General features: G+C 45.9%; 1 protein-coding gene across 1 annotated transcript in view; it reads right to left on the bottom strand.

Annotated features, from left to right (window-relative positions):
• Positions 1-12,819, bottom strand: part of LOC119372409 (putative protein kinase C delta type homolog) — a 559,671-nt gene that overhangs the window by 257,811 nt on the left and 289,041 nt on the right.

Raw genomic sequence — 12,819 nt, 5'->3', positions numbered from 1 at the left:
TCAATTGTTTTTCGCTGTCTACAGCTCCACGTGTTGCAATCCGAATGTCAGGCTGCCCGAGCCATTCTATATGGTCTCGCGAGATTATTCTATTTGTCCATCCACTCATATCACTGCCCACCAGTGTTGGACATTTCTCAGGACGAGCTTGTGACGTCAAGTTTATGCGCTATCATATACCATCCCCAGTCGGTGGTCAGCGATCTTTGTTTTATTATTTTTCGGGGCCACGCCTCAGCAAATGTCTCAACCGAAAATTTGGAAGAAAGATAAGTCGCAGTACGCAGTTTCGTCGGCTACTCTAGTGCTATGAAGATAGCGTGAGGACTTGCGAAGCTAGATTTATTGCTTTTGGCGTTACGAAATCCGTCATGGGCGTATCTACTTAGAAGCCGACAATACACGCGATAGTTTCGACCGAACCGCAGCTTCGTTTCTTTAAAAAAAATTCAGCGCAGGCTGGTTCAGTAAGGCTTCCGAAGCGCACGAATAACCGGAGCTTTATTCCTGGCTTCGCGGGAAGCGTAAATCCTAACGTGAGGTCATCAAGCAACGAGACACCTCGCCAACTATACAGTGTACACGCTGGTGATGGCCGCCGGGGCCTATGGAGGGTCACCGTCCTTAGAAAACAGTCCTGCGCAAGCAGCGATAAGGGCCCGCAGCTAGCGGCTCATGGAGACGGAGGGCCCCGTCAGTGTTCATCCGACGCCAGGAATTATCGACCCCGGGGCTTTCATTTTATTGCAGAGACTTCTTTCATAACCGACTGTCGGCAGCTCTGCGCGGGAGACCGCCTAATGTTCGGACAGCCTAAGCTGAGACGGAAGAAAACGAATTGCCTTCTCAGGCAGCGCACTTTCTTGCTCGTACTGTCCCTTTTTATTTTGCTTTATGATTCTTGTCTCGACAGTGAAATCATGGCGCGCAATTTAGGTGTCCCGGTCTAACAACGATTTTTTTTTTGCCACTCCGAATGAACTGTGTTCGATAACGAAGTGGACTATCATTAGTTTCAATCGAGAATGGTGCTGTTGTGCGTCTCGCGGGACCGAATCCCGGCCGCGACGGCCGCATTTTCGATGGAGGCGGAAATGCTCAAAGCCCGTGCACTTAGATTTAGGCGCACGTTAAAGAACCCCAGGTGGTCCAAATTTCCGGAGCCCTCCACTACGGTGTCCCCCATAGTCATATCGTGGTTTTAAGATGTTAAACACTAACAGTTATTATTATAACGGTTGTGCGTCTTCGTGCCCGCACTCACTAAAGTTGCGCGGACAATAACAATTGACAGAGTGTACAATGAGCACCTAAATTCAATATTTTGGCCGCCAAGCAACGCTTGCCAAGCTAAGCGGTACTACTGAGGGTAACGCCGATTGTGAACGTTGCAAAATGGCGAAATGCTTGGGTAAAGTAATTGCTTTGAAACGCCTAGCTGTTTAAAGCCGACGTAGGTCCCTGGAGATTCGTTGTCCGCCCTTTGTAGCCCAGCTGCGAGAGAAGCCTGACGAGAGCTGAAGGAATAAGCCAGTCAGGAAGACCAGACAAAGGCCACGACGACGAGGATGTGCATCATCTGTTGCTCGACTGTCCGAAGTACGACACGCATAGACAGCGACTCGAACAAGAACTTCACACGCTGGACTCTGAGCGAACGTTTTCCTTAGCGAAAATACTAGGCCCATGGCCGACTAGGATAAACCGTAAAGCAATGAAAGTGCTCCAGCGTTTTTTTGAAGACACTAATATTTGCGATAGCTACTGAGTTCTTGAACTTGTGCGACTGTAGATATGTATGTATATATATATATATATATATATATATATATATATATATATATATATATATATATATATATATATATATATATATATATATATATATATATTATATATATATATATATATATATATATATATATATATATATATATATATACATATATATATATATATATATATATATATATATATTTTATTTATTCTGTTATCTTAACAACTATGTGGAAAGGGGTAGCCGTCACCAAGCAATGGTGACAACAACTCCTTCATTTGTTTTCTATTTCAATAAGAAAAAAAAAGGAGAGAAGTAGCACACAGAACGACGGGACAGTACCATTGTGGACCTTAGGCCGAGCCTTCTTAGGCACCGACCACAACACCTGAAGCCAGTAAACCCTAGTAGCTTGGCCTGCCAGGCCATCACGTGCGTTAGCGCCATTACGCTCATTACCTGCCGAGCGCGCGGTCTATCATATTGTTTCAAGGTGAACTCCACCCGAAAGGAGCTGATAGCATTCTTCGGGTTATTGGAGCCGTCTGCCGGGCATTGCAGGCGTTATGACCAAAATCTGGAAATCAGAGTGCTGGAGATGAGTTTCTTTGCATGACTGGTTTCGAATTTAGTGTCTATCTGGACGCAGTGAATATGCTGGAGCTCGTATTCTACAAGAACATCGTCGCATGGCAGGCGAAGCTACTGAGGTTTACTGGCTTCAGGTGCGGCGGCTGGTGCCTAAGAAGACTCGGTCTAAGTTCCACAGTGGTATTCTCCAGTCGTTGTGTGTGCCACTTCTCTCCTTTGTCCGTGGTCTTCTTGACTGGTTTATTCTTTTAGCATGATGTACCAACTGACCCAGACTTCGACCTGACGAGAGGGAGAGGATGGTAAAGTTACGTGGGTGAGAGGAAAGCCAAGTGTAGCCAGTTGAGTGTGGCAGAGAAAGGGTAGCGACGTGGAGAGGGTGAAGTTGGGTAGAGAGGAGGAGAGCAAAGGCGAAGCTATGGTGGAAGCGTGGCAGGTGGTCTGGAGAGGAGGAGAGAGCAGGAGCGCGATTGACTGTGCCGGTGAAAGGTGCCGACCAATGATAGCGCGAGCACAGGTGGTGCTCGTGAGAGAGAAGGAAGAGCGCGCTTCGGCGTTGGCCAAAGCGGAGTGAAGGCGCCACCAGCTCTGGTGCTTTATCAGCCTTCGCGACGTTAAGTCAGTTGAAGCAGCGCTAATATTTCGGTATTTCAGAAGTTCCCTGTTAGCATCCGAAGTTGACCACATTGCATTAGCGGTGGATTTTTTTACTAAGCCTGTATGTCGTTGTACGGCATATACTAAGAACGAGATTTTACTTAGTTATCGATGATAATAATGAACGCTACCGTTTTTTGCTTTACGATTGCCAGTTGAAACCGCACAAGCGCGGCGTCTTCCATTCAAGCCGGGCAGTTTAGTTCTGATAGCTTTTACTAACCATAAGCTGGGCTTACTTCGCTTCGCGACAACGTACGCGATCACCAGATGAACGGCGACGCCACATGCCTGCTCAGGTTGCGATGGAAAAGGCGTGGAGTGAAGCCCCGTTACAATAAAATGGGAACGCTACAATCGCACACATATACAATAACATTCAATACTTTTGTCTGTACTTTTGAGAACTTTTTTGATTTCATAGAAATGAAAAAGGTTATAAAAAACACTCCCGCTGATCAAGACGGCCCCTGAGATGGTGCTTCGCTAGCGGTGGTGGAAAAGCGGTGGACGTGCTTCATTCTGTTCCGCTGTATTATTATTATTATTATTATTATTATTATTATTATTATTATTATTATTATTATTATTATTATTATTATTATTATTATTATTATTATTATTATTATTTAATAATAATAATAATAATATTAATATATTATTATTATTATTATTATTACCCTTTGCTGCTTTGGAATACTTATTTGGCTAGTCCCGAATAATTTATTTTGTGATTGCCAGGCAAGCCCTATAGAGCCATATAGCCCGAGTGAGTCTTCAGACAAACGCGCATATTTATTTTATTTATTTTTATTTCAACATACTGCAGCCCCGCAGGGCTATCGCAGGAGTGGGCAAATGCATACATACATAGAAGAGCATAATACATACATATATACATAGCAGAGCATAACAAGTGCGCTGAACATCAATGGTTAGTAATATACAATAAGAAGTCATCGAGTGATAAAGATCGAACGTAACCGGGCAGCGCATTCCACAATTCAATAGAATGAACAAAAAAACTATATTTAAAAGCCACCGTACGATGGATAAAAGTAGTCATGTTCAACTCATGGTAATTTCGGGTGGTTGTTGGTCTAGCAGGTGCGATGTATTTGCTGAGTAGGGGAAACCGTGGAGAATTAATTAAGGTATAAAGAAACTTCAAACATTCAACGTGACGACGGGAAGAGAGACTGGTAAGCTGTAAGATAGGAAGATGGGAACTAGGTGAAAAATACCTGTCAAAGCGACGATAAATGAAGCGTACTGCTTTCTTCTGAACAGATTCTATTTTGTTGATATCCGACATCTTGTGTGGGTTCCACACAACAGAGCCATATTCCAATATCGGACGAACCAGTGTTTTATAAGTGAGAAGTCTTATGCTGAGAGGTGCTGAACGTAATGTGCGTTGCAGGTAGCCTAACTTTCTAAGCGCACGGTTGCACGTGAGTTCGATGTGATGAGACCAAGATAAATTCACGAGCAGATAAAATTCACGAGCAGCATTAGTTTTGCTTCGAAGTTCCTCCTTTAGAGCAATGAATTGTGCGGCAAGAACAGCATCACCAGCTCGTTTAGCACGCCGCAAACGCCCAAGTCGTCGCGACAGGTGCAAAATTTCCCGTGTAATCCAAGGCAGCTCTGGATTCGTCTTTTTTGTTTTTAACGGTACAAAACGCATGATGCACTTTGAAACAAGGTCACTGAAAAAATTTGTTAAAGTATCAACATCATCAAAAATACTAATTGCTTCAAACTGGGCGAAAGATGTGCTAAGTGCATCAATAATACCAATATCATCAGCGTGGCTCATATTGCGGAAAGTAGAATAAATGTATCGGGCTTTCGGTACCGGACAAGAAATAGATGCAAAAACAGCTTTATGATCCGATATGCCATCCACAACAGTGCACGCATAACCATAATCGCAGACTCTAGGGCTGAAGAAGACAAGATCTAAAATCGCCGTGCCTCTTGTGGCGTCGCTGACTATTTGCTTTAGGCCGGAAGTTAGTGAAAAGTTCATCGTTTCTCTGTACAGTTGGGAAGCATGACCTAGCGGAGATAACGATGTCCAGTTTATATCGGGGACATTAAAATCGCCCATACATATTAGATTTGGCGAATGAGGAACTATTTCTTGGACGAATGCACTCAAGGAAACCAAAGAGTCCGCAATCAGGTTAGGTGGACGGTAAAAGACACCAACAACAAAAGTCAATGTTTCAAAATAAACTTTACACCAAACCGATTCGGTTTGAGACGGAGCATCAAGCACAGAAAACTTTAAGTCAGAATGTAAATATAAAGCAACGCCACCGCCTCTACCATCGATCCGATCACTTCTTATGACATTGAAGCCCGGCAGCGAAATCTCGGCATCACAAATTTCGTTATGAAACCACGTTTCCGTGACACCGATGACATGAGGGGAGTAGGACAAAGTTAGTGACAAAAAGTCAGGAAACTTGTTCACTAAACTTCTTGCATTAATATTTAAAATGTAGTTAGTCTGTAGTTTAATATTTAATGTGTAGTTAGTCTTGTTTTTCGCGCTGCTTACTACTATGAAAGGCGCATATATATTGAAAAAAGACGCAATTGGTTCGATATATTGCAAATTTCAATAGAAAACTTTAAAGAATTTACGGTGTCTTTGCTGGGCAAGTTGGCCTCACGGCTTCACGATTCACGATAATGCAAGAAAGGTGGCTCCACGGTAATACGCGATGATCGTTCTTTCCCAGCTTTCTAGTCGGGAAAGAACAATCAGCTTTTCTAGCTGATTTCTAGCTGGAAGAGCAGATTATATGCAGGGGCGAGTTACACGAGGGAAAGTACGGTGCCGATGTAAACAGCCCATCTCATAAAAAACTGCTTTTTACGTTTAAAATAGATGCACCGCATCTATAAGTGCTGAAGATAATTTCCGATTGGCTTTTTTTTTAGTTTTTTTTGCACAATGGGCGTGGCAATGAAGAATCGTGTAAGAAAGCACGGCATGGCAAACGGAAGTTTGTACTCGCTCCGCGCGGCACCCTTCTAACCCTACCCCTTGATCTCGCAAATTCATTTGGGATAGCCCCTATACGCGAGAAAAAGCCAACGTATTTTAAGGGAAAGCCATCTTCATGGGGCGTTTCGCGCTGGCGGATGTTCGGTCTATGAAGTCTCCCGGCAATTTTTTTTTTTGATGCAGCCGTAGACATTCCGATGCATGAGCCTTTCTGTCGCGACGAGGGAGACGCCCGCTACGTGCTAGTTCACGCTCCGAAGGACCTAGATATATTCCATTCTATTGACGTTGAAGCACTGTCGTGTTCAAAAATAGCTCGATACGAAGAATAATTCAATTCACCCGAGTTTCATACAGGAAGGTTTGCCTTCATTTGTGCTTCAACAGCTCATGGCTACGTGATCTGAGCTGAAACGTCAAGCATGACGTAACTGGTAGAGTCGCAGGCCGCTGTCGACCCTGACTATGGCGATAGTGATGCGGGCAAAATAGTGCTAACCGCGAAGCGGCGCAGCGCAGGTCACTGGCCTCGTAGTGATTCAGGCCAACCACTGCCACTGGCAAAAAAAAAAAAAAAAAAAAACCGCCAGGCCTGCGTGGAAAGCGCAGCACAGTCACAGCGAAAGCTCGAAGAGCGGCATTTCTAGAGCCCGTTATAAACTCTGTTGTGGCTACCAATACAAGTACATTAGGAATGTACCCACTACGCCACAAACCATAATTTTTGTGAAGTTTCGAAGCACCCACCGTGACGACATTATTTCTCATTCTGCGGAGAAGCGAGGTACCATCTGTGAGGCATTATGTGCATTTTGTTGATGCGACGGTTGATCACGATGAAGAATTATGGCTGAGCCCTTTGTAATGTGTCGGAAGCTTTAAAGGGCCCACTAGTTACGTAATTCGCATTGCGTGGCGCCCGGTCGTTATTCAACTGTCCCACCACGCTTTATAACATACGTTAACCGGAGAAGCTTAGAGCGAGAGAGAAAGGAAATTAACTTTATTGAGACCCTGAGGAAATGGATCATGGGAGCATTATGGGCTTCCTTGGCAACCAATAGAAATGCACTTTCGAGAAACCCACTACGCTATAAATCATCATAACTGTTGTGAATTAGGGAAGCTGCCACTTTGCAATTTTTCGTCATTCTGCGGAGAACCGTGGTACCAGCTGAACACCTGTAAGCCATATTTGCACTTTGTTGATGCTGCGGCTGATGACGATGAAGAATTATGGCAGAGCCCTTTGTAATGGGTTGGAAGCATTCAACAACCCACTCGTGTCGCAAATCGCATTGTGTGACGCCCGGTTACAGAATTCGCGTTGTGTGGCGCGTGGTTGTTAGATGCGAAGTATCTTAAGGCGGAGCTCAATCCGGTGGTGGTGGTGGTGGTGGTGTGCGGCGTGACCACCCTTACTGCGCATGCGCATACCCTCTCCCCACACCTCCTCTGCACTCACCCTCTCCCCTTCCCCTCTCCGCTTTCCCTCTTCTTCCGCTCTCCCATACCCCTCTCCCCTCCCCCTTTCCACTCTTCCTCTGAAACGCGGGATAGACATGCCGAAATTCTCTCCAGCGCAACGCCGCGATGAGCTCGAGCGCATGCGCGTCCCCGCCCCTTCTCTCTCCTCTCCTACGCTGCCCCCCTCTCGCCCGCCTGTCGACCGCGTTCCCCGCTCGCCCTGTGAGAATTAACGGCCAGGCTAGATGGAAGATACGACGCGCGTAGCGTCCCTCTTCGCGTTCCACGACGCGAGGTCGGTAGCATGCCCAACAAACGCCAACGGAACGCGATCGTGCAAGTGCTCCGGCTTCTCATCGCCTGATGGTCCCCTTTAGCGGGAGATGGTGTAATTTTATTTTACTCTTCTACAAGACTATAATACGTATGTTAATGTGGTTCCTTCCCGACATGAACCCTGTATAGGGTCTTTTTGCAAAGTGTTTCCAAGCACCGGCATGGCTCCACGGTGGAACACTGGGCTCCCACGCAGAGGGCCCAGGTTCGAACCTCGTTCCATCCCGGATATTTTTCTCATTTAGTATTTTTCTCATTTCGTGCGATAGTGGTTACGGACACCGGCGGCGGCGGACAACTACGGCGCCAAAAACGGCCCTTGTTGTGATCTCATAACAGCTTTCGCTGTAATATCGATGCTTACGCAACACAAGGCGGAGCCGTGCCTTTCATTCAAGTTGTACTGCGGTGGTATGGCACCATTTGCGACATTTCTGCACTGATCACGTGACTCTGAGCTACTGAGCAGCCCACAGACTCTGCCATATAGCGTGGGAAGAAAGTGGTACTTTGATACCTTATTCACCTCACAATAACGAGTAAAGCGAAGCTAATGCAAGACTTAGGAGTCTGAGAGTGGAACTCGCACTGACTGCGTTGGTGAACTTGACTATATGTGATCACTGTACAAATCGTAGTCATCGCCCGACACCTGGAGTAGCAAGCCAGGCAATAAACCGGACTAACATCTACGGGAATATCACTAAAGATTGACTGCGAGATTGACTCTCTTGACTGCGATAATTCTTTAGCTTCCTCAGACGCATAGAATACAATTAACGAAAAGTCGTATGGTCGTTTAAGCATTAGCCTACGGCGACTGGAGAGCGAAACCCATCCTCTTCTTCGGAGTCGATTGTTTTCATCACCCTTCCTCCATCGCCGCCCCCTCCCCCCACCCACTTCAATAGATTCCTGCACCCAACGTGGTTTTGCACTGCATACGGGATTGGCCCACCTTTGACAAAGCGACAATTTCATGTCATGACGTGATTACGTGACGTCACAAATTTGGCGACTTGTGACGTCGTATGGTCAAGTCATTACACGGTGATTTATCGCATCACTCGGGTTGACGCCGACAGCCACTTTTCGCGTTTGATTGAAGCATCTAAGGCTTTCGCCTTAATAACCACCGAAGCGACGAAAGTGTTCATGGGTCCTTTGGCGTATCGCAAACGGCAAACTGGATGAAAGAGCGGGCTTTCGGAACTGAAGAATAGGAACAATTTGTGAGAGGCGATTATGTGAAGAAGGGTCTTAATGAGGCTTAATCTCGGCGTTACTTATTCGCTTGCAAGTTTTTGCAATAAAGTTAGCCGCTTTCTATGGATAGTACCACTATAATACTTAATAATACTGAATCTGAACCCAGTGTAAAGTGGTTTCTTAAATAAAGTGCAGAGAAAACCTGCGCCACTTCGAGGCTCACAGGAAAATATTAACAACAGGAGTAGACAGATCATCGGCTCCAACTGGCGCTAGCGCAATCTGATACGTGTCTGTCTGTTCGCAAGTTACGCTTCGGGATGGCTTAGCGCTCTCCGCTTGTTACCCATCTGTACAAGCTCGTTTCAACACCCTGTAGAGACACCTTCATGCAGCTATCCTGTACTAGAGTACTTAGTATTCTAAATCGCTCACCTATTGAATCGAAATGCTTAGATCTGTGTTTCAAGGTTGCCTTGCGGGGTGCAGGAAGTGTCACGTGACCGTGCGAGCTGCGTCTTCACGGCATTTGTGTAGAAAAAAATTCGGCATTTCCCACGCCTCGTGACAATCGGTTTCATGCGAAGCAGTCAGCGAGTAGCTCTATGCTGCCTTTTTTGGCTTTGAGCCAAGCGTTACGAGGTGGATCGGCGTGTTTTGTAAGTGTAGTAGTTGTGTACACATCGTGCGCTTACGAATCACGTCGACAACACTGGCATTTAAAGGGTAACTTATGCTCTGACGTAACGTCAGCACTCACGTTATAGCACGTACGTCAGTATTATCGAAACGAAGTGCATTTTACGGTGCGATGATGTGAATATCATACGTAACTTTCGTTAGCGTGTTCAACCGGGGTTAAGCAACGCTTGAATATAGCTTGCTGAATCATAAGATTACAAGTTTAATCTTTATTACTCAAAAGGACACTCAAAAGGACAGACTGAGGGGCTAGTTGGTAGGGCATAACGCAGAACAATAGCGCAAGGAATCACGTGGACGGCGACAGGCAAAGACGGGACACAGCGCTAACACAGTTGTTAACGCTGTCTCCCGTCTTTACCTGTCGCCGTCCGTGTGATTATTGCTGTGACCACAGCATTAACACTGCCCGTGTTGGCGTGGTGTCTTTTCTTCACTATCGAAGGACATCGCCGGTGATGTAAAACTCCTGATAATACATAGACTTGCTATTCTCCCCTCGCCTCCCCCCACCCCCCGCCGCTCCGCGAGTCGAGTAAAGCGCCCGCCGACCATACTACAGACTAGGTAGGTCCGACACCTCTCTTTGTTAATAAATAATTTTCACCACCATCACCACCACTACCACCGACCATACACTGCATACTTGAAGCACCGCATTGGGTTCACGAAAACGAAGCGCCGGACTTACAGAGGCCTGTTTTATCGCTTGCAAAACAAGGAGGCATGCCAGTCGCACAGCGAAACGGCCGTCGACCGATACACTGGTCTTAAAGCTAAGCCTGAATGCTCGTGTAGCCCACAGCCTGCACGAAGCGATGCCTCTTTGGCTGCCCTGCCGATGCTCCTCCGCAGGGCCAGCCTGCCATCAGAACATCGGAGAAATGGGAGAGCCGCAGGATCTGGACGCACAGCTTCGACGTGTAAACTGGGGTACCAGTGCCCTGTCCCTGCGTGGTCTGGACACATAGGCGCAATGTGATGTGGTGGCTGTGCGGTGGCCCAGGGCCCGTAAAGGGCTGAAACTCACTCGCCCAATAAAGTTTTTCCTTCCTTCCTTACGCGTATGAAAGCGTGCGTGTTTTGATTACAAAACTGACTCAGAGCAGCGGCAAATCACCGAGTATGAAAACTGTGTCACGTGAACGCCGACGCCCTATAAGCCACAAATAAAGCGCCGAAGTGCCCGTTAATTTTGTTTGAATTGGTTTGAACGCTCACGAGAATGAATTACCGGTGTTCTGCAGGATCTGGTATCACGGGTCCGCAAATTCTGCAAGTTTCATGGCGCGCACTAGGTGATGATCGACTTTTTTAGTGCTGCTATGACGCGGGTCTCTCGCTACCCGCAGACACAAGATGTGAGGATGCGACGTGCGATAGCTTGGTTAAATGCAAAATTCAATGCAAATTTGCTTGTATAAATTGCTAAATTAGTTGCAAATGGGGTAAAATGGGAGCGTGTAGCATTCGTTCTGGCCACTCGCGGAACCCTAAGATGTCCTTCACGGAACCCCTGGGTTCCGCGGAACCCAATTTGAGAACCCATGCGTCAGACCATAAGTTAGCCATTAAACGCCAGTGTAGTCGACGTGCCTAGTACCACTGCATCGAAATACATTTGGGAATCTGCAATTGTCCGATGTATTAATTAAAGTTTAAAAGATGCACGTGTCTCCGGGAACAATGACTTTTTTCTGTAAATGCACGCATCTGTTCTTTTCCTGTAAAGACTTGGCAAAGAACTGAACGATTCTTTGTTCTCTGGGCCGTTAATTGAAAAGTGCAGGAAAAGCCAGAATTCATTGGTCATTGCTTCATTGACTCTTGCGGCGCAATATCTTTTGCGGATGATCTACAATGATCATTGAAGAAATGCTTTGAAATTAGCACACCTAATATCCGGCACCTTGAAATAAGAAAGGACAAGACATTACAGCATGACTTCGTTTTTCTTGCGAGCATGCATTGTCTCCGGAAAGCAGACGGATTGATAGGAATGCTGAACCCTCACAATCAACAAGAAATATCTTACAGGGACAAACTTTCTTACTGTAAGGTATTTGTACCGCAGGTACAATATCTTGCAGACTTTTCATAAGTGATGAAAATCCTGTAAGCGGCACCCCGTGTTCAGAGGAAAACGTGTTGTCACTGGAGTTGACGTTTCAACAAGTGGACTTGCCTTCTTCAAGGCTGCAAGCTGAAGATGGCAAGTCCTGTTGTCGAAACGTCAACTGCTGCGACACCCCGTGCTCCAAGGATTTTTCATTGCTTCAGGTTCCCGTCTTCCCCTGAAATTCTACCTTACAGGAACAAAGAATTCAAATAAGCTGGATATATTAACGTTCTAATTACCCACTCGACTAGTTTCTCGTCTTTGGTTTGTGCATGGATGTTCCTGAATAATAATTTTTGAAACATGAATATAATAGCTACGGTTTGCTACCATGTAATAAGAAAAAAATGTGCCTGAACCCTCAGTTTTAGAAATCGGTATAGCACGAAAGCGAAATGTGCATTAACAGAAGCAGTTGATTGTTTATCGTAGATACAGGAGAACTTGAATATTGCTTTTCCGTATTTGGCCGGTATGGCACCGTTTGACGTGGATGCCCCAACGTTGACGCCTGGTAGCACATCTCTATCTTGACGACTAACGTCGATGACCGTGACAATACCCGTGCCATGGTCAATTATCATCTCTTCAGCATCACGCAAGTAATTTGAGTGAATGAGTACGCCGAATTTATCGCGCGGCGTCCTGTACGACCATTTCGGTCGTGCTCTATTGTGCGTGGGCGTATGTAATAAATAACTCCATGAGAACCTGAGTGTTCTCGTGGATTCCTAACCTGAGTGGGCTTTCATGGGCATCTGTGACTCCATCATCCGTCCGTCCGTCCGTCCGTCCGTCCGTCCGTCCGTCCGTCCGTCCGTCCGTCCGTCTATCTATCTATCTATCTATCTATCTATCTATCTATCTATCTATCTATCTATCTATCTATCTATCTATCTATCTATCTATCTATCTATCTATCTATCTATCTATCTA

The sequence above is a fragment of the Rhipicephalus sanguineus genome, chromosome 10, assembly GCF_013339695.2.
Source record: "Rhipicephalus sanguineus isolate Rsan-2018 chromosome 10, BIME_Rsan_1.4, whole genome shotgun sequence".
Lineage (NCBI taxonomy): Eukaryota > Metazoa > Arthropoda > Arachnida > Ixodida > Ixodidae > Rhipicephalus > Rhipicephalus sanguineus.
Note: the sequence above shows the minus strand (reverse complement) of the source record. Positions and strands in the feature narration are given on the sequence as shown.